Source organism: Canis lupus, chromosome 13 (assembly GCF_003254725.2).
Source record: "Canis lupus dingo isolate Sandy chromosome 13, ASM325472v2, whole genome shotgun sequence".
NCBI lineage: Eukaryota > Metazoa > Chordata > Mammalia > Carnivora > Canidae > Canis > Canis lupus.
Window position 1 is genome coordinate 2758541 of NC_064255.1, and position 20255 is coordinate 2778795.

General features: G+C 39.9%; 1 long non-coding RNA gene across 3 annotated transcripts in view; it reads left to right on the forward strand.

Moving 5' to 3' along the window:
* LOC112662414 (uncharacterized) overlaps nucleotides 1-20255 on the forward strand; it is a 106604-nt gene that overhangs the window by 39644 nt on the left and 46705 nt on the right. The window lies entirely within an intron of this gene.

The following is a 20255-nucleotide window of genomic DNA, read 5'->3' on the forward strand; positions in this document are numbered from 1 at the left end:
CCCAGATATTTAGGATTAGTACTTCTGGGATGGGAGCTGAGAATATACATTTGACAAATATTTTGGTTTTTTTTTTTAAGATTTTACTTATTTACTCATGAGAGACAGAGAGAGACAGAGAGAGAGAGACGAGACACGGGCAGAGGGAGAAGCAGGCTCCATGCAAGAAGCCGGATGTGGGACTCGATCCCAGGACTCCAGGATCATGGCCTGAGCCAAAGGCAGACGCTCAACTGCTGAGCCACCCAGGCATCCCATTAACAAACATTTTGATGTATCACCCTGTAGAAACACTTTACATAGTGGAAAATTATGGGAAGTTATTTGGTAATTTATGATTTTTTATAATGTTCTTATACAATATTCTTATGTTCTTATATATGTTAGCATTACATATCTCTCCCAAGAATTGATCATAGTCTTCCCTGGTTGGTCATTTTAGTCTAAACATATATTGTAAAAAGCCTAAACAAAATTAGCCTTTTTCATAAATCTTGGATTATCTTGGATTTGATCTTCCTGACACTACTCACAAAGCTGGTGCCTTTTAAAAATAATTCTTGGGCAGCCCTGGTGGTGCAGTGGTTTAGTGCTGCCTGCAGCCCAGGGCTTGATCCTGGAGACCCGGGATCGAGTCCCACTTTGGGCTCCCTGAATGGAGCCTGCTTCTCCCTCTGCCTGTGTCTCTGCCTCTCTCTGTGTTTCTCATGAATAAATAAATAAAATATTTTAAAAAACAAAAACAAAAATAATTCTCTGTGAATGAATAAAGGAGATGTGGTGTGTGTGTGTGTGTGTGTGTGTGTGTGTGTAATGGAATATTATTTAGCTGTAAAAATGAATGAGATGTTGTCATTTGTGACAATATGGATGGACCTATAGGGTATTGTGTCAAGTGCCAGGGAAAGACAACTCCCATATGATTTTATCTACATGTGGAATCTAAAAAGCAAAGCAAAACAAACAAAAAGACCCTTAAATACAGAAGGGGGTGCCTGGGTGGCTCAGTCAGTTGAGTGCCCTACTCTTGGTTGTGGCTTAGGTCGTGCTGGAGGGGTCATGGGTTTGAATGCTGTGTTGGGCTCCACACTCAGCACAGAATCTGCTTAGGATTCCTTGCCCTTCCTCTCCCTCCCCTCTACTCCTCCCCCTGCTCGCATGTGTTCTCTCTTTCTCTCAAATAAATGTATAAAATCTTTAAAAAAATACAGAGAACAAACTGGTGGTTGTCAGAGGGGAGTTGAGTAGGAGGATGGGCAGAGTAAATAAAGGGGGTTGGGAGGTATAAACTTCCAGTTATAAATAACTTATGAAGGTAAATAGTACAGCATAGGGAATATAGTCAGTACTATTGTAATAACATTGTATGGTGACAGATAGTGACTACACTTACTGTGGTGAGCACTGAGTAATTTATAAAATCATTGAATCAATATATTATGCACCTGAAACTAGTAAAACTATATGTTAATTATATTTCAATAAAAACTTAAAAATAATAAAGTTAATTGTTCTTGGCTATGGGCCATTCCTATTATTGTTAGCGTGTGTACTTTAACCAGCTTGAGCTCATTGAGGTGCCCTGTACAGAGTTCTATCTTGATTCCTCCAGATGCCCATAGGATAGTAGTCTATACCCTGGTGGCATTCAACCAGTCTTCGCTGATAATGAGATGAAGGCTGTGGATGACAGAGAGAAGAGCAATATGGCTACTTATTAGAATGCTTATAGGAAACCTGACTAGATAGTGGCAATATACTGGTGCTCTGCCATTTGGAAGTGGCTGAGGTGAGAAGGGATGGATCTGGACCAAAACTGAGGCCATCCAGGCTTCTGAAATTGCTGACATCTGACTTCCTTTAGACCTCTCCCCTCATGCCCCCATCACACTTCTTCTCTCTCTCCTGGATCTTGTGTACACTTTCATTATTGCATATTTCACACGGTATTTTGGTTGTTTGTTCACATGTCTGCCGTTCATTATATTTTTGCAAAGTCAGAAACCATGTCTCCTTTATTGAAAACAAAAAATGCAAAACAAATAAAGAAAGAAAGAACCTGCACTTTACATTCAATGAATATTTGTCAAACTAAGCCAAGGATAAGGATCCCTGGGTGGCGCAGCGCTTTGGTGCCTGCCTTTGGCCCAGGGCGCGATCCTGCAGACGCGGGATCGAATCCCACATCGGGCTCCCGGTGCATGGAGCCTGCTTCTCCCTCTGCCTATATCTCTGCCTCTCTCTCTCTCTCTCTCTCTCTCTCTGTGTGACTATCATAAATAAATAAATTAATTAATTAAAAAAAAAGAAAAAAAAAAACTAAGCCAAGGATAACAAATATTTGACAGGCATGCCATATTCCCGATCCTAGTGTTGGGGCAGACATTGCTAATGGATCTTAGATCTCTTCCTTCCTGGCTAGCAAGTTCAGGGTAGCCCAGGTGGCTCAGTGGTTTAGCGCCGCCTTCTGCCCAGGGTGTGATCCTGGAGACCTGGGATCAAGTCCCACAGGCTCCCTGCATGGAATCTGCTTCTCCCTCTGCCTGTGTCTCTGCCTCTCTCTCTCTCTCTGTGTCAAATAAATAAATAAATAAATAAATAAATAAATAAATAAAATCTAAAAAAAAAAGAAGCAATTTCAATATTCTTCAAAACATGGCTTTCCCTTAAATCGAACAGAAGTAGCTTGTAAAGTGAAACCTATTCGCCAATTTTAAACAAAATGTAAGTTCCTTTCTCTTGTAGTTCAGTTGTTAACTCCCTTTGTGGAATAAAAGAAGAAAACTCACAAATATAAATTAAGCACTTAGAAATTCAAGATGGTATGATGAATACTAAGGGAAAATACAGAGAAGAACATTGGAAGGAAATGAGTAGCCAGCATCTCACAAAAAGCAGGTTTCTGGGTTTTCCAGCTTCTGAGACTCTAGAATTATACCAATGATATAATAATGAGAATGATACTAAACTTAGGCTCTCATCTCATGGGATTAGCAAAGTTTGAACCCTTTTAAGTAATGGTTCTAACATACCACTGAAACAGGGATTTTAGTTGGATCCAAAATCAATGTGTAAGTTGAGAGCCCTGCCTTCGACATCAGGAGGCAAGGGCTAAAAGAGAGATAAACAAAAGCAAGACCATCTGGGAGAATTTTCTTTCTTTGACTCTCATCACTTCCCCTTCCTTCTATAAGTATCTTTTGAACCCTAATTATTATCTATCACTTATCAATCATGAAATTTCCATTTTGTTCTGATAAAGTTCTCTTTTGTGTATCTACATTAACCTGTCAAAAGTGGGGCTGCTCTGAAGTAGAACCAGTAGAACCAGACCCTCTCTATCTCTTTCTCTCAAACATGGCCACTATACTTATTTTCTCTTTTAAGTTCTTATTTTAGAACTCAGTGATACTGAGAAAAATACCCCTTCTCTTAACTCCTAGATTGAGGGCTGAAGGACACAAAGGTACATTTAGGGTATTTGTAAGCTCTGATTTTTCTGGAGTCCGTCTGAGAGGGAAGTTAGATTTTAATAGGCTGTAATATGGAAATGCTTATTTATTAGATGCTGTTAGTGTCTCAAAAACAAAAAATGTTTTACCGTAAAGGTTATTTTTAACTGTAATTCCTTATAAGTATAGAAAATGTATTAGAGTCACATCCCTCTCTGCTTTCAGAAACAGCTTCACTGGTTTGATGCTGTCACGGGATTAGCACCAAGAGTGTAGATGTTTTTTCACAAAGCTGTGAAGAAGTGCGAAGAGCATTCCATGAGCTGCTATTGTATGTTGGACTAAATGTCTCCATTGTGCTTCTTCTTGAGCTTGTGGACATATCTTGATAGTCCTGTCTACTCTCCACTCATGGAGCTGTCAGATGCCATTCGTGGCTTTCATAAAGAGCCCAGTTTTCAAAATGTATATTTTCTTTCAAGTAATTACTTCTAAGGGTTTACTGGATAGAAAATCAGAGAATGAGGTTTCTTTGAATTGTGTATGAAATAAGAGTTAATCAATACTGAATGAGGCCTTGAGGACTTTCTGTTAAATGAGGTACAGTAAACTGGAGCACCTGGGTGGCTCAGTTGGCTAAGCATCTGCCTTTGGCGTGGGTCATGATCTCAGGGTCTGGGGATCAAGCACCACATTGGGCTCCCTGTTCAGTGGGGAGTCTGCTTTTCCCTCTCTCCTTGCCCCCTCACTCATGCTTTCTCTCTCTTGCTCTCGATCTCAAATAAATAAATAAAATATATTTTTTAAAGTACAATAAATAAAGTGATGAACTTTCTGCCATATAACAGGATTATGTAGTCATTTTACATTTACTCATGGATTGTAGGGTGGTTGAGTTTGCTGGAAAAGTAATTTCTGGATAAAGTGTTGCGATTTTAAAATAATTTAGTAGTTGTTAGAAAATTTAATTTTTTTGAAAACATTTCTTAGAAATTTTTAAATATGTCCCTAAAGAGTTTTATCTAGTTCAGTTTTTACAGTCTATTTAAGGGAATGTTGCAAAGATTCTTTTCCTGAAGTATAGAAGAATTAAAAAAAAAAAAACATATGGCTGCTTTTCCATATGCTAACTGTCTTAGAGCAGGTCATGTTGTTTTTTTAGTTTCTAAGCGTACAGTTCAACCAAGTCTAGGAAGATCAGGGAAGGACTTCAGTTGCAGGAATAAGACAGGATAGGGATCAAACCAACCTCCTACTAGAAACAACCAAAACTACCCACTAAAACAAAACAAGACAAAACAAAGTATTTTTTTTAACTTTTTGAGACACAGGCAGAGGGAGAAGCAGGCTCCATGCACCGGGAGCCCGACGTGGGATTCGATCCTGGGTCTCCAGGATCGTGCCCTGGGCCAAAGGCAGGCGCCAAACCGCTGTGCCACCCAGGGATTCCATTTTTTTAAACTTCTTAAAAGCATCAAAGATCTAGGAAATTAGTTAAAAACTCTAAAACCAAAGGGAAAGACAATCTCTGAAAGTTAAGTGGCACCTGAAAGCTATTTTTGAACTAAGAACTTTTGCCAATTTAGGCAAACTTGAACTTAGGTTCTGAGAGCTTCTCCAGGGAGACAGAAAAAAGCTTAGGGCCTGCCCGTCCCCTCACTAGTATGGGTCAAACCCTCAGGGCTAGGGTGAAATGAAAAGTAAATATACCTCCCCTCTCAGGCCCAGGAGATTACAGGATAAGTTGCCCTTATGATGAGCAAAGCACGACAATTGATAATGGTAGGAACCTGCTCTGACAAGTTATAACTGCAAGTTGGTACTTTCATAGCTTCCAAGTCCATATCACTTTGGCGATCAATAAATAAGTAAAAACAAAACAGAATCATTAAAGCATCTCATGTTGTAAATTTAGTGTAAAGTAATTTAGTTTAAAGTGCCCCTGTGTGCCTAGCAGAACAAATGAAAGTTTTTTCTGGAGAAAATTTGTGTCATCCTAGGATTCAAAGAATACCCCTGAAATAAATTTTCAAAGACAATAAGCAGTATATAGTCAAAAATGTCTAAGCCTACAAGGACAAACCATAAAGAATGAGAACTGGATAAAAAGAGACCTCCAAAGACTTCAGATTTTGAAAATACTAGACACAATCTATAAAACCAACTATGCTTACTAAGTTAAAAAAAATATAAGGAGAAGAGGTAGCCCTGGTGGTGCAGCGGTTTAGAGTTGCCTGCAGCCCAGGGTGTGATCCTGGAGACCCAGGATCAAGTCCCACGTCAGGCTCCCTTGCATGGTGCCTGCTTCTCCCTCTGCCTGTGTCTCTGCCTCTCTCTCTCTCTCTCTCTCTCTGTCACTCATGAATAAATAAATAAAATCTTAAAAATATATGTATATATAAGGAGAAGAAAGAAAGAAAGAAAGAAAGAAAGAAAGAAAGAAGAAAGAAAGAAAGAAAGAAAGAAAGAAAGAAAGAAAGAAAAAAAGAAAGAAAGAAAAAAGAAAGAAAGAAAAAAAGAAAGAAAGAAAGAAAAAATGAAAGAAAGAAAGAAAGAAAGAAAATATATATACAGAAATGGAAACAATATAAAGTGACCTAGCAGATTTGAAAAAGAAAGAAACAGAACTCAAAATATAAAATATAATAACCAAAACTAAAAGCTCAGTACACATAAAGAGTTTAGACACAACTAAAGATAGAATTAGAAAACTAAAATGTGGATTAGAAAAATTAGTAATAGTTCAGAGACACACAAAGCAAATAAAAAAGAGACGTTAGAGGCACAGAGAACAGAATGAAAAGATGTAGTATTCATTTAATCAGACCTCTAAAAGAGAAGAAAGAAGAGCTTAGATAAAGGTAACATTTAAAGAGATAATGGCTCAGGGTTTTTCAGAATTGATCAATCAAAAATATCAACCTGTGGATGCAAAAATGGTGAGCAAGAAAAATAAAATGATATCCACACCAAGACTCATCATGAAACTTAAACAGACCAAAGACAAACAAGATCCTAAAATCAACCAAAGAAAAAGATGATCTTCAAAGTAGTGGTAACTAGAAAATAATTGAATTCTAAATAGTGACAAAAGAAGTAACAAAGGAAGCCATTAATGTATGAGTGTAATGAACCATTAATGTATGTAAATAACTGCCAATCCATAGAATTCTACACCCAGCAAAAGTATCTCAGAAATAAGGTTAAAATAAAGTCATTTTTAGGCAGATCAAAGCTGAGAGAGTTTGCCACAAGTGCATTTGAATTTACGACCTTTCCTTTAAGTAGAATGAAGGTCATCTCACAGGGAGGCCTGAAATAAAAGAAAAAGAGCAAAGAAAAGGGTAAGCATGTGGGTATATCTAAGTAAACATCAGCTTTATAAGACAACGATAATAATGTCTAGAAGGACAAAATAAACAATAAAAACAAGATAGAATTTTTTTAAAAGATTTTATTTATTCATGAGAGACAGAGAGAGAGAGGCAGAGACACAGGCAGAGGGAGAAGGAGGCTCCATGCAGGAAGCCTGACAGGGGACTCCATCCCTGACTCCAGGATCACGCCCTGAGCCAAAGGCTGGCACTAAACACTGAGCCACCCAGGGATCCCCAAAAACAAGATGGAATTAAAATATCTGACAATAGCATGTCAGGGAGGGTAACATAAATGGAATTAAAATGTTTTTTGGCTTTTAGACTATATGGGAGAAGGGTAAAGGTATTGATTATTAGACTTTAAGGATGTATATTAATTTCTTGGGTAATCGCTAAAAAATAGAGAGTATATAACTTTCATACTAGTAGAAGGAAAAGGATGGAATAATTTTTAGGGTTTGTTTTGTTTTGTTTTACCAATCCAATAACACAAAAAAGAAAGAAAAGGCAACACATAATAGATGGGACAAATATAAATGAAATGGCAGTTTTAAATCCTAATATATAAATAACTACATTAAATATAATTGGATTACTGAGCAAAAGAATATATACCATATGAGTCGACACATATAAAGTTAAAAAAAAAAGAACTAAAGGAAATTACTAAAAGGGGTTGTTTGTGATAAGCTGGATAATGGCCCCCAAAGATGTCCAGATCCTAATCCCATGTTAACTTATGTGGCAAAAGGAACTTTGCAAATGTGTCTAAGTTAAGAATCATAAGATAGGGAGATTATTCTGAATTATCCAGTTGAGCCCAATCAAAGGGGTCCTCTTTAAGAGGGAAGTAGGAGAGTTAGAGTCATACAGAGGACAGAACAGAAGCAGAGGGCAGAGAGGACAGAAGATGGCATGCGGCTAACTTCAAAGATAGAGGAACCGGTTACAAGACAAGGGAGTGTAGGCAACCTTTATAAAAGCTGGAAAAGGCAAGATAACAGATTCCTCCCCAGAGCCTCTAGAAGGAACACAGCCCTTCAGAGTCCTAGACTTCTGACCCTGTTCTAGGATAATTTTAAGCTACTAAATTTATGGTAATTTGTCATAACAGCAATAGGAAAGTATGGAAAGATATACTATATATCTATATCTAATGTATATCTCTATTTGTCTATGTAACAAAGCAACAAATAAAAGCAAGGAAATGATGATTATCACACAAGTCAGTATGGTGTTTCCTCCGGTGCTCAGGAAGAGAGATAAGAGGGGCCAGGCTCAAAGGCACTGGCAATTCTACTTCTTGACATGGGTAGAAGTTACACATGTAGTAATTATTCTGAAACTATACGTGTTTTACGTAGTCTTTCTGTAATAGCAAATATTTCATAATAATAAAAAAATGTAAAAAATAAATATAAAGACCAGGAAGCCTGGAATTAAATATTTACAGAACACTTAATTAGTAATGTGTTTCTAATAATTGAGAAACAAAATAATAATAATAATAATAATTGAGAAACAGATTATCCAACCTGTAAAACATCCCTACTCCTTATAGTGCTTCTTAAGGCCTCTTGACATTTGACCCCTTCTTTGCTCCTTAATACCCCCACGTAGTTGAGAATGGAAGGAATCTGGAGGACAAAAGCCATGTGTGGGCCATATTACTTATTAACTACTCGGACTTGGCAAGTTACTGAAATTCTTGGTTTCTTAATCTATAAGATGGAGGTAATAGTAGTATCTAGATTTCTCTATGGAGTTGTTAAAGGAAAGAAATGAGGTAAAGCACCTAGGACAATACCTATCTAAAAATGCCATTTCTTTTTTATTTCATTTATCCATCCCCCACTTCCCAAATAATGTTTATGGAGCACATGCCTAAAACCAGGCCCTTTTGCTAGGTTTTAGGGATGCAAAGCCAAATAAACCATGGCCCAATCTTCAAAAGGTTCTTAGTTTAGTAGAGGAAGCAGATGAAAAGTACCTAATTGTAATGCGAAGAATTAGCAGTACAATTAAGGTATGAACAATGTGCTGAGGCCTCATAGGGGGAGGAGTCATTAACAGGGCAGGTGGTGAAGTAAGGGGACTAGGTAGGCGGAGAAGCCTGCCCAGAGGTAACAGTTGAAGAAGGTCATGAGGGATGAATAGGAATTTGCCAGCCAGAGAAGATGAGGAAGGAGTATTTCCATAAAGGGATCAGTATAGGCAAGCTAGGAAGGAGATACTGTACAGGGAAATGATGAATTGGTGGGCGTTAGAGATTTGAGAAGGGAGATGAAGTTTGGAGTAGTCAGCTGTGGTCAGAAGTCAAAAGGCCACACTGACCATGTGAGAGTTTGAATGGTCTCCTCCAGGCAGTGGACAGCTGTCGTGAGCAGGGCCATCTTATGACAAGATGGTCAGAGCCATACGTGAGAACTGCCACTCTGCCTCTGTGCACATATATGGGAAAGATTCTGAGGACTACTACCTGCAGTAGTCTGGATAAGAGGACTTGAATTAGACCATAGCCTTCAAATGAATAAAGGGGACAAAGATTCCAGAGACATCTAGAAGATAGATTTGAGTGGACTGGTAGCCTATTGACTCAGGGTGAAGGTAATTACCAGAGTTCTAGCTTGTGCTAATAATGACAATGAATAACAATAACATTAGCCAAGTTTGAGGAGAGCAGGTTGTGGGTGAGGATAATAGGAATTTTATTTTTGATTTACTGAGTTTGAGGTGGCTGTGGAACATCCAGGTGGGAATTTCTAGCAGGGAGTTGGAAATGTGGTTCTATAACTTAGGAGAAATGTGGACATGAAGATTTGGAAGCCATAAACATTTATAAATGGAGGTGGAAGCCAGAGGAGTGTGTGGGATGGAGCATGTGCTCAATATGTTTGTTGAATCTGATTGGGAAGAATGAATAGTATGCTCACCTATGTGCCTCTTTCCTTAGTATGTATTTCCGGCCTACATTAAGAATATTTCCATTAAATATCTTCCTTCCACCCAACATCATACTGGTCTCTCCTCATAGTAACTACTAATGACTTGAGTCCATGTTTAAAGCTTCAATTTAGATTGTTGGGTTTTACCAAAATCATTTAAGAATGTGAGACGTGTAGAAAATTCTGTTAGAGTATTCTGACAGGCAAATCTTGCCCCTGAATACTAATTAAGTAAAAGAGTTTGCACAAAATATTTAATGTGATAGCAAGAGTTCTGAGGATGTCAAGATTTGTACTCTTCTCAGATGGATACTTGGTAAGCAACTTACTAAAAATTTTCAGCATAAATAAAAACTTTCCGATGTTTAAGAATGTTTCCATCTACAATTGTGATTTCAAGAACGTAGTTTGGCAGTTTCAGGCTTTTTGAAGATGGAGTCATAGCATTTTTAGCCCTGGAAGGGACTTTAGAGGTCATTTAATCTAATCCTTTAAGATTTCCCTCACCTGGGGTAACTGGCCAGGTCTCTTCATCCCTAGATCATTCTTTCCTCTTCACACCATCCTTCTTCTCAATGGGATCCAATCTTGCTAAATCTTTCATGATAAAAATGAACTAAACCTCAGCTGTCCAAATGAAAGATTTTAATTTATTTATGAATTTAATGCAGATCTGTGATGCTTGGAGCTAGATAAGAACAAAAAGCCAAGTGTGATTAAGATTCTTCCTTTGCCTCATTCTGTCTCAGGCTTCTTGGCAGAAGGGATTATGGGAGTTCCACAAGGACAGACCTAGTGGATAGGACAATGACAAAAGTCTGATCTTGAGTAGGGTTGTCAGATTTAGCAAATATAAATAAGAGGATGCCTAGCTAAATTTGAATTTCAAATAAATAAGGAATAATTTGTTAGCATAGTATGGCCCACACAGTATCTGGGACATACTTACACTAAAAAAGGATTCACTAGGCAGCCCCGGTGGCGCAGCGGTTTAGAACCGCCTGCAGCCTGGGGTATGGTCCTGGAGACCCGGGATCGAGTCCTGCGTCAGGTTCCCTGCATGGAGCCTGCTTGTGTCTCTCTCTGCCTGTGTCTCTGCTTCTCTCTCTCTCTCTCTCTCTGTGTGTGTGTCTCTATGAGTAAATAAATAAAATCTTTAAAATAAAATAAAAAAGGATTCACTGCTTATCTGCGATTGGAATTTAACTGGGAGTTGTGTATTTTATCTGGCAACTCTAATCTTGAGGTCAAGGACACAGGCTTTCAAGAGATGATTGAGGCAGATTGAGTTAGCCAACTAAAGGTAGCATATGTTTTATGAAAGTACATTTCAAATCATTCTGGAATCTACTACTCTTTGTACAGAAGTGAAGAAGGTGTCATGCTGTGCCCCTGCCATCCCATTCCCCCCAGACTGTAGTACAATGCGAGGCTGATGTTTCATGAGATTAACGGGAAGGGTGGAGGGGTGGGAGGCATGAACGCAGAGTCTCTATATCTGTGTGTTCTAAAGCAGCTATATTCTCTTGTGTCTTTAACAGTGCAGATGAATTTTGCAGGCACGGAATCAGAATTCATTATATAATCAGTGATTACAAAACCAAAGCTAAAATGTGGAACAATACAATTTTCCACCACAGAAAACCATAAAACAGAACTATTCTGCAAGACAGTGCCTCACCCTGGCGTCCAAGGCCAGGACCCCGCACGTAAGCCTCATTTAACAAAAGGCTGAGGGTTAAAGTCTCATCAGGCAGTGGGGAACCTCGCCAGAAAACAGGGCTGAGTGATAAGAGCAATGAAATGTCAGCCTGTGTTCACCTATTAGCGGAGTTTGGCCACCCGCTCAGCGGCAGTGAGATGTCATGACAATACTAGCTCTAAGGGTGATTTTCAAGTTGGCCACACAAGCGATGCCAAACCTAGGCTGAGAGTCCAGGTATGAAGCTATCTCTCCCACGGGGCTTGTGTGTCCTTGGTTGGAAGTGGTGGCAGCGGCAATGGCAGTAGAGGTGAGGCGAGGGTTGGAAGTGGTTGGGCAAATCTGAGAAGGGACATGATTTAACTAATCAATAGAATTGCAGAATAGCTGCAAACATATTGGTAAAGTTGTACCAATAGCCATGGCTGCCACATGTACTCACAGCGGCATGTGAATCAGTCACACAGTCAATTTAGTTTTACCTTTTACTGGTGACAGAAATGTTCTTAAAGGACATTCAAACCTGCTATTAAAAAAAATTTCAAAAAGTAGTGAAAGGGAATAAAGGGGAAAGGAGAGAAAATGAGTGGGAAATATCAGTGAGGGTGACAGGACATAAGAGACTCCTAACTCTGGGAAATGAACAAGGGGTAGTGGAAAGGGAGGTGGGTGGGGGGTTGGGGTGACTTGGTGACGGGCACTGAGGGGGGCACTTGACTGAGCACTGGGTGTTAAGTTATATGTTGGCATATCAAACTCCAATAAAAAATATATATACAAAAAAAATCCTCATGCAGTCTTTTTTTTTATTGGTGTTCAATTTGCCAACATACAGAATAACACCCAGTGCTCATCCCGTCAAGTGCCCCCCTCAGTGCCCGCCACCCAGTCACCCCCACCCCCCGCCCTCCTCCCCTTCCACCACCCCTAGTTCGTTTCCCAGAGTTAGGAGTCTTTATGTTCTGTCTCCCTTTCTGATATTTCCCACCCATTTCTTCTCCCTTCCCCTCTATTCCCTTTCACTATTATTTATATTCCCCAAATGAATGAGACCATATAATGTTTGTCCTTCTCCGACTGACTTACTTCACTCAGCATAATACCCTCCAGTTCCATCCACGTTGAAGCAAATGGTGGGTATTTGTCGTTTCTAATGGCTGAGGAATATTCCATTGTATACATAGACCACAGCTTCTTTATCCATCATCTTTCGATGGACACCGAGGCTCCTTCCACAGTGTGGCTATTGTGGACATTGCTGCTCTAAACATCGGGGTGCAGGTGTCCAGGCGTTTCATTGCATCTGTATCTTTGGGGTAAATCCCAAGCAGTGTCCTCATGCAGTCTTAATGCAGTCTTAGTGTTGCCTAGAGTAAAAAATAAATGTTGAAAACCAGGTCATAGTGGAATTAAGAATATGATCAATTGTAAAAATCATATATGGCTGCTATAGTCAAAAATCACCTTGAGGGGTGCGTAGGTGGCACAGTCAGTTGAGTGTCTGACTTGATTTTGGCTCAGGTGGTGATCTTAGGGTCATGAGATGGAGCCCCGCGTGGGGCTCTGCACTTAGCGGAGAGTCTGCTTAAGATTCTCTCTCCTTCTCCCTCTGCCCCTCCCCCAAATCATTTGCTCTCTCCCTAAAATAAATAAATAATTTTTTAAAAAAATCACTTTAAACAACTATGTAATAGTTCTATTTTTTGAAACTTCAGTGAGGGAGGAAGTGAATGGTATGTGAGTGTCTGCTATGGGCCAGGGTTTTCTGGGAGCTTTTTATCATCTCAGCTAATTCTTTTAATAAAAAAAAATATTTTTTATTGTATGAGATGTAGGTAATATAAAAATTACCACTGTAACCATTTCTCAGTGTGCAATCAGTCTCAGTAAATACACTCATTATGTTGTACAACCCTCACAGCTATTCCTCTCTAGAACTTCACCATCCCAAGAGAAACTCTGTATCCACTAAGCAAGGAGTCCTCATTTCTCTCTTCCCTCAGGCCCTGGTAATAACCTCTATTCTATCACAATAAATTTGCCTCCTTTAGGTACCTCATATAAGTGGAATCATACAATACTTATCCTTTTGCATCTGGTTTATTGCAGTTCATATAATGTTTTCAAGATCCACCTATGTCTACCACAGAGTATCTCATCTAATTCTTACAACCTGCGAAATAGGTTTCTTATTACTCTAAGGAAATGACCCTGTCCCCAAGCATGCAGGCTCTGTCTATGGAATTAAGGTTGAATGGTCTATTCTGGTGGGATTGCCCTATCGACAGCATAAAGTATGGCCACACCTGGGGGGGTCAGGAGCCCAAGCCCTGAGAGCCATCCTAGAAGAGGGTGTGGTGATGCAGTAGCAGGGGTTTCTAGGTTCTTCTAGTCTACAAGGAAGGAAGAAATGGGCTTGGGTGAGGAACAGAACTGCCTGGTGAATTTCCAGGGACAAAGTCAATTTGCCCAGAGCAGCACTTCTAGGCCCTGAGCCCAGAAATGAACCTTGTGCCTCATCTTTCCTCCCTCATCCCCAATATGGAATTCACAATATAAATAATACCAAACCAGGGGCACTTGGGTGGCTCAGTGGTTAAGTGTCTGCCTTTGGCTCAGGTCATGATCCTGCATCCTGGGATAGAGCAGGGAGCCTGCTTCTCCCTCTGCCTGTGTCTCTGCCTCTCTCTCTGTGTCTCTCATGAATAAATAAATAAAATCTTAAAAAAAAAAAAGAAAAGAAATAATACCAAACTATTCAACAAGGCAAGGAGGCCCTACAACAGACCCATTACTTTATGCTTAAAAAAAACCTTTTGACATAATTTTGTCATAATTTTACACTTAGAGAAAAAGTTGCACAAATAATACAGAGCACTCCTTTGCTTGCTTCCCTTGGCTTCCCCAAATGCTAACATCTAGCAATAACCAATGTACAATGATCAAAATTCAGAAATTAAAAAAGCACAATATTATTAACTAAACTACTGACTTTGTTCAGATTTCATCAGTTTTTCCACAAGTGTCCTTTTCCTGTTCCATTACCCTATCCAGATAATACCATGCTGCATTTAATCACCAGGTGTGGTTGGAGCCAATCTATGATATCCCTCTCTCTGACTTTCGTTGCCTATTATGACCTTGACAGTTTGGAAGCACTAATCGATTGTTTTGTTGACTGTCCCTTAATGTGAGCTGGTTCAATGTCTCATGATTGAGCTGAAATTATGCATTTTGGGCAAGCATACCTTTCTCAGTGCAAAATAATCAGGGGTCCATGTGTCGAAGTGTCTTTATACTGGTGGTAGGCACCTCAATTACTTGGATAGGGTGGTATCTGCTGGGTTTCCCCACTGTGAAGTTACTCCTTTTCTCTTTGTAATTATTACGATGAGAAAACTATTTTGAAACTATGCAAATATCCTGTTTCTCCTCAAACTTGTGCCTGCTAATTTTAGCCTCCATCAATGAATTGCCTGCAGCAATTATTACCATGGTATTCTAATGGTGATTTTCTGTTTTTTTTTTCTTTATTTCTGTATTAAATGGAATTCTTTTATAAGGAAGACCTGTCCTTTCTCCTACAAGTATCTATTTTTTCCAACATTTATTTGTACCATTATGGACTCTTGGATATTTATTTTACACTGATGCTTGAAGAAATTAATCAAACGTCAAATTATTTCTAAAAAATTCCCTTTTCTCTCTTATGTTCATTTTCCATCCCTTCTCCCATTGTCAGAGGCTTGTTTGGTCACACCTTTGGTCTATCTGTTGAGCCATCTTGCTCTCACATGACAGGAGTGATTTCAGGGAGAGGTGCCATTCAAAGGATGGTTTGGGAAGCCTCTTCATGCTGGGGTAGGGGACAGGCTGTGAAAGTGTGTTCTCAATTCTGCTGTGACTCACCTGGAATGAGCTGAGCCTCTGAGGTCCATAGGAGGGTGGGAGAGGGGAAGATCCTCACCTCCAATCAAAATGGGTAGAAAATGGAAAGCAATTGTGCTTAGGAAAGCCACGAGGTTGAAAATGTCTCACACCTGACATTTCTCAAGTCCCATGGCTCAGGTCTGAAGAAAATGTGATTATATAAGTCAAAGTCTCTAACTATAGAAAACCAGGCATTGGTTATGGATAGTCTCAAGGCCACCCTCTGTTACGAATATGTTTACTTTTTGTGTGCTGATTCGGGCATATGAGGACAAGGTGATAATCTGGATAAATGGTCCTCCTTCATGAAAAGATTCACTTTGACAGGAAAAAAAAAAACTTTCTCCCAAGTACACCTTAAAATTATTCCTTTATAAGGCTTAGAGTCAAACTGGGACTTAGTAATCCAGCCAAAACCTGGATTCAGGGTGTGAATGAGCTTTATTGACTATCTGTGTGTCTGCAAATCACCTTGTAATCCCCAACCTGATGTGGTACATTCCTGTCATATTGAATCAGAGGTCCCCAAAAGAGGCCCGGGTGACTATCTTGTTGGCAGAGAAGAATCCAGGCTCAGTGCCCTCTGCTGTGGGCTTACAGCTCTTCAAGAACTGAAAACCCTTCTGCTTGGTCCTCTTGGCCTTACTTTCACAGAAGGGATAAGGCTTTAACCTTTCCTCAGGGGCATGCTGGCCAATTTAGGGCAGACAGAACTGTATTTGGTAGTCACTCTGGTTTTCTCTGTCACTCAGTCTACATGGGGATGCAGGTGTCTGCCCACCTATGTTTGTTGAGTGTCTTCTATGTGCCAAGCTCCACACAGAGTGCTTTACCACTGTGATGAAACCTTCAAGTATGTGCTGTTTGCCCATTTTACATGTGAGGAAACTGAGACCCAGCAATTCCCACCACTAAGGAGGCCAGGGCTAGGACTGAAGTCTCCTCGGCTCCAAAGTTGAGCTTCCATCTATCAGGTCGCACCACCTTTGGGAGGCAGTATGTCCATTTTCAGACCTTCTTTCATTCCCTCTTGTAATTGTTGGATCTTGTGCACTTGGAACTTTTTTCCTTTGGCTTTAGGCTTTTGGTCTCAGCTCCACAGCACCAACCAGGACATGGTACATAAGCTTCCCACTAGAGAGGTACTTTCCTCACCAAGCGTGGGTTCCTCATGACAGGGCCAATGAAGGGGAGTTTGGTTTGATATTTCCCTTGACATTTCCCTGAATTCCAGAGTGCCAAGAACAAGAGCAGAATCACCCCTTCTTTGTGTGTGTTTTAATAATACAGTCTACTTTGTATTTCCTGAGCATTTACAAAGTGCCAGGCAATGTGACAAGCAACCTCACACACATTATCTCCCTTGGTACTTCTGACAGCCCCAAAGGAACAGGTCCCCAATCTCTTGTCCAGATTCCATCCAGAGCCCCAGCATGCTTCAGAATTCAGAATTCTTCAGATTTCTGAGAGGCAAATCCATATATACCACATTTTTGATAATACCTCCTCCTAAGGTCTAGGGCAACATCCATCATCAAAAAATTAATATTTCTGCAGCAAACATACAGATCATCATGTTTAATGGGATAAACAAAACTATATAAGGTGTTACATCAGTTCAGGTTTTGCCATCAAGTGAATTTGTTGTAAGTTTTTTTTTTAAATATGTTTTTCAGAAGTTTGCGTTTCAGAATTGCTGATACAGGATTATGGGTCTGGATTATTACAATTCCCACTATACAGATGAGAAGAGTGAAGTTTGATATATTAAGCACCTATCCAAAGTCATATCATAAGTGGTATAGGACCAGGATTTGGACCTCATACCATTGCCCATTTTCACCTCTGCTTTAATTTCAAACATCCACATGCCAAGAGATACAAGTACTCAGATCCGACCTCCTTCCCTTCCACATGAGAAACCACTTATTGCTGACATTCAAATACATTTTTGGTGGGAACGATGAATAGATTTTCTTATGAACGTACAGACTCTGGAGTGTTTCCATATTGGGATACCTTCACAAAGAGCTTAACAAAGCAAAACACCAGTCATGCTGGGGAGGGGTGGAGGAGGGTGTGTGGCTCTTCCATTCTCACTAAAAAAATACGCTGTCCTTTCCCATTCTTTCCAACATCATGTGCTTTCTTCTTTGGGTCCACTCTGCTCTGACTTGTGGGCTGACAGCCTCAGTTCTCTGTTTGCACAGGCTGCAAAGCTGCTGGCATCTCCCATCCCTGGCTGCTACTGCCACTGCTATTCCTCATTGGGTCTTCCCCTGTCCTTGGGTCAGATCTCTCTTTACCATGTCATGAGCCCCATTGATCAAGGGTCAAGCCCCAGTGACCAACCTGCCATTCCTTGTGAGCCCAGCCACAATAGCCACTTGCTAACTAACTAGCAGCAAACTAGGATAATTTCACATAAACATCCTCAGCCTCATTCTAGAACTTAAAGTTTTGTCATTCCAACTGAAGTAAACAAGTCTGTTTCAGTGAATTGGGGAGGACCGAAATGAGTGTGTGCATGTGTTACTGCTGCGCTGCCAAAGCTTCAGCCTTCTCCAAGTCACCAAGAATGTGAATACCTGCCCAGCCACTCAGCAAGACATCAGACTCCAGGGAGCAGAAGAGAAAGCAGGGAGAGATTTACTTCTTGGCACTTGAATCTCTGCATTTCAGCAAGGCTGTGCCTTGACTAACTCATTATCCGTGGGTACCTGCTCTGGATAATGAGGTCTGAGATGGTGATGAATTGACACACACTTGGTTGATTCTATCTTTTTATATATTATATATATACATATATTTTTCAATTAAGTATATTGTCCTTCTTTGGATGTGTTTGAAGCATATCCACATTTTGGTGAGGCAGAGCAACTGCTGGCATTTGTAGGTTTTTTTGGTCAAGAGTCTGAGCACAAGCAAAGAAAAACTGAACAGAAATGGATCTGTCCCTTTTTTTTGTCCCTTTTTCAATTTTGTTTTTCCACAGTGATTTCTCTTCTTGTGAAATTCTGTTTATTCTTGATGATCTTATGAAATATATTCCTTTGTTCTTTAAAGTTGTGAGAAAACAAACCATGGAAAGTTAAGAGGAACATCACTGATTTTCATTAAGGGCTGATGAATACTTGGGTCAAATCTCTTCATTAGAGAGATCAAAGGAGAATAATACATTTTAACTCAAAGTTCTTTTTTTTTCTTCAAAAAGAAAGAGAATAAAGAAAAAAGAAAAAGAAAGAAAGAAACCTCAGTGAAAACAAGGATTTCCTAACCCAATTAAGGAAATCTGCAACAGTCTGCTCTACCAGCTAATTTACTTAGAGTTGTGTGTTTGTTTAAATTACACATGGCGTGGTGGGTTTTGCCCTCTCTGTATTTTTTACAGCTCAAGCCAGTGACATACCAGCAAGGATTTTCATGAGCATGATTTCTTCCAACAACGAAGCAGCCTCTCCCTTTATTACTTGTTTGTGTTTTGACCTAACTATGTATTTCCAGAGCCACAGTCCCCTCAGAGCCTCACGAGCCTTTGTCTCTAGCTCATGTTTTCTGCCCTCGACATTGCAGTTGGGGACTTATGGTTTCATCCTCAGCGTCTCTATTTTCTTACTCTATGCCCTGTCCCTTCATGATTATCCATTGCTTGGACTTGATGGCTTACACGGGAGCTGGGGACTCCGATGTGTATCCAGCTCCGTTGAGCTCCAGAGCTAAGAATTCAACTGCCTCTATTTGAACTTCTCTATGAGGATATTCCACAGGCACCTCAAACTCAACGTGTCCCTAAATATATTTGTTATCCACAGCTGCCCTTTTCTCACCATCACCGCCAACCCTTCTTCCTCTTCCTCAAACCTATTCTTTCTCTTAGACTTCAAGCTTAATTGTTGGTCCCAACATTTGCCCACATCCTAAGTCAGAATCATCCTTGGGTTATCCTCCATGGCTCCTTCATTCCTCAGACCTGTCAGGCATGCTGTTCTGGCAATTCTGCTTCCTAACCAGCTTCAGAAGCCATTCCTTTTCTCCATCCCACTGCCATTGCCTTAGTGTAGATCTTCCTCCTCCCTCACTTGCACTGTAAGACCACCTAGCACTAACTCCTACAGTCCTGGGTTAACCTCCCTCTCAACCACCTCACCCTCACGCCAAACTAGCCTTCATATTGTACTCAAACTTTCTCAAACAAAATCTCATTCCTTTCACTTTCTTAAAACTCTCCAGTGTTCCCCTTTATTTACAGATAGGTCCTGCCTCCTTAGCACAATGTTCCATGTTCTGGCCCCATTATTTTCTTCTTCTCTTGCCACATCTTGCCTTGCATGTTTAAATAATCTGATCTTTCTCACTGATCTTGAATATAACAAGTGGCTTCAAATTTTGCGTAAATGAAATTCCACCTACATAGTATGTTCTTTTCCTTTGTCTACCTAGAAAACACTTACATAGTCATTCATATCAACAAACAGTTTTCAAGCAAGGGTCTACTGTGTGCCTTAGGATGGTGCTAGGCATTGGAGACAAAAACTCAAAGGTGTGTTATTTTCTCCTAAACATCCCTTTGAAATATCACTTCTTGAAGTTTCCCTCAAATATTCCCCCACCAATCTCATTGCACTTACATGATATGATTTTTGTTTGTAAGAAACAGAAAATATGAGCTGACCAACTGCCACAATGAAATTGAATGAATAATCAGAAAACACCCCCCCGACCACCACCACCACCAAAAAAGTCCAGGATTTCACAGGTGGATTCTATCAAACACTTAAAGAAGAGTTAATACCTATTCTTCTCAAACTATTCCAAAAAACAAGAGGAAAGAAAACTTCCAAATTCATTC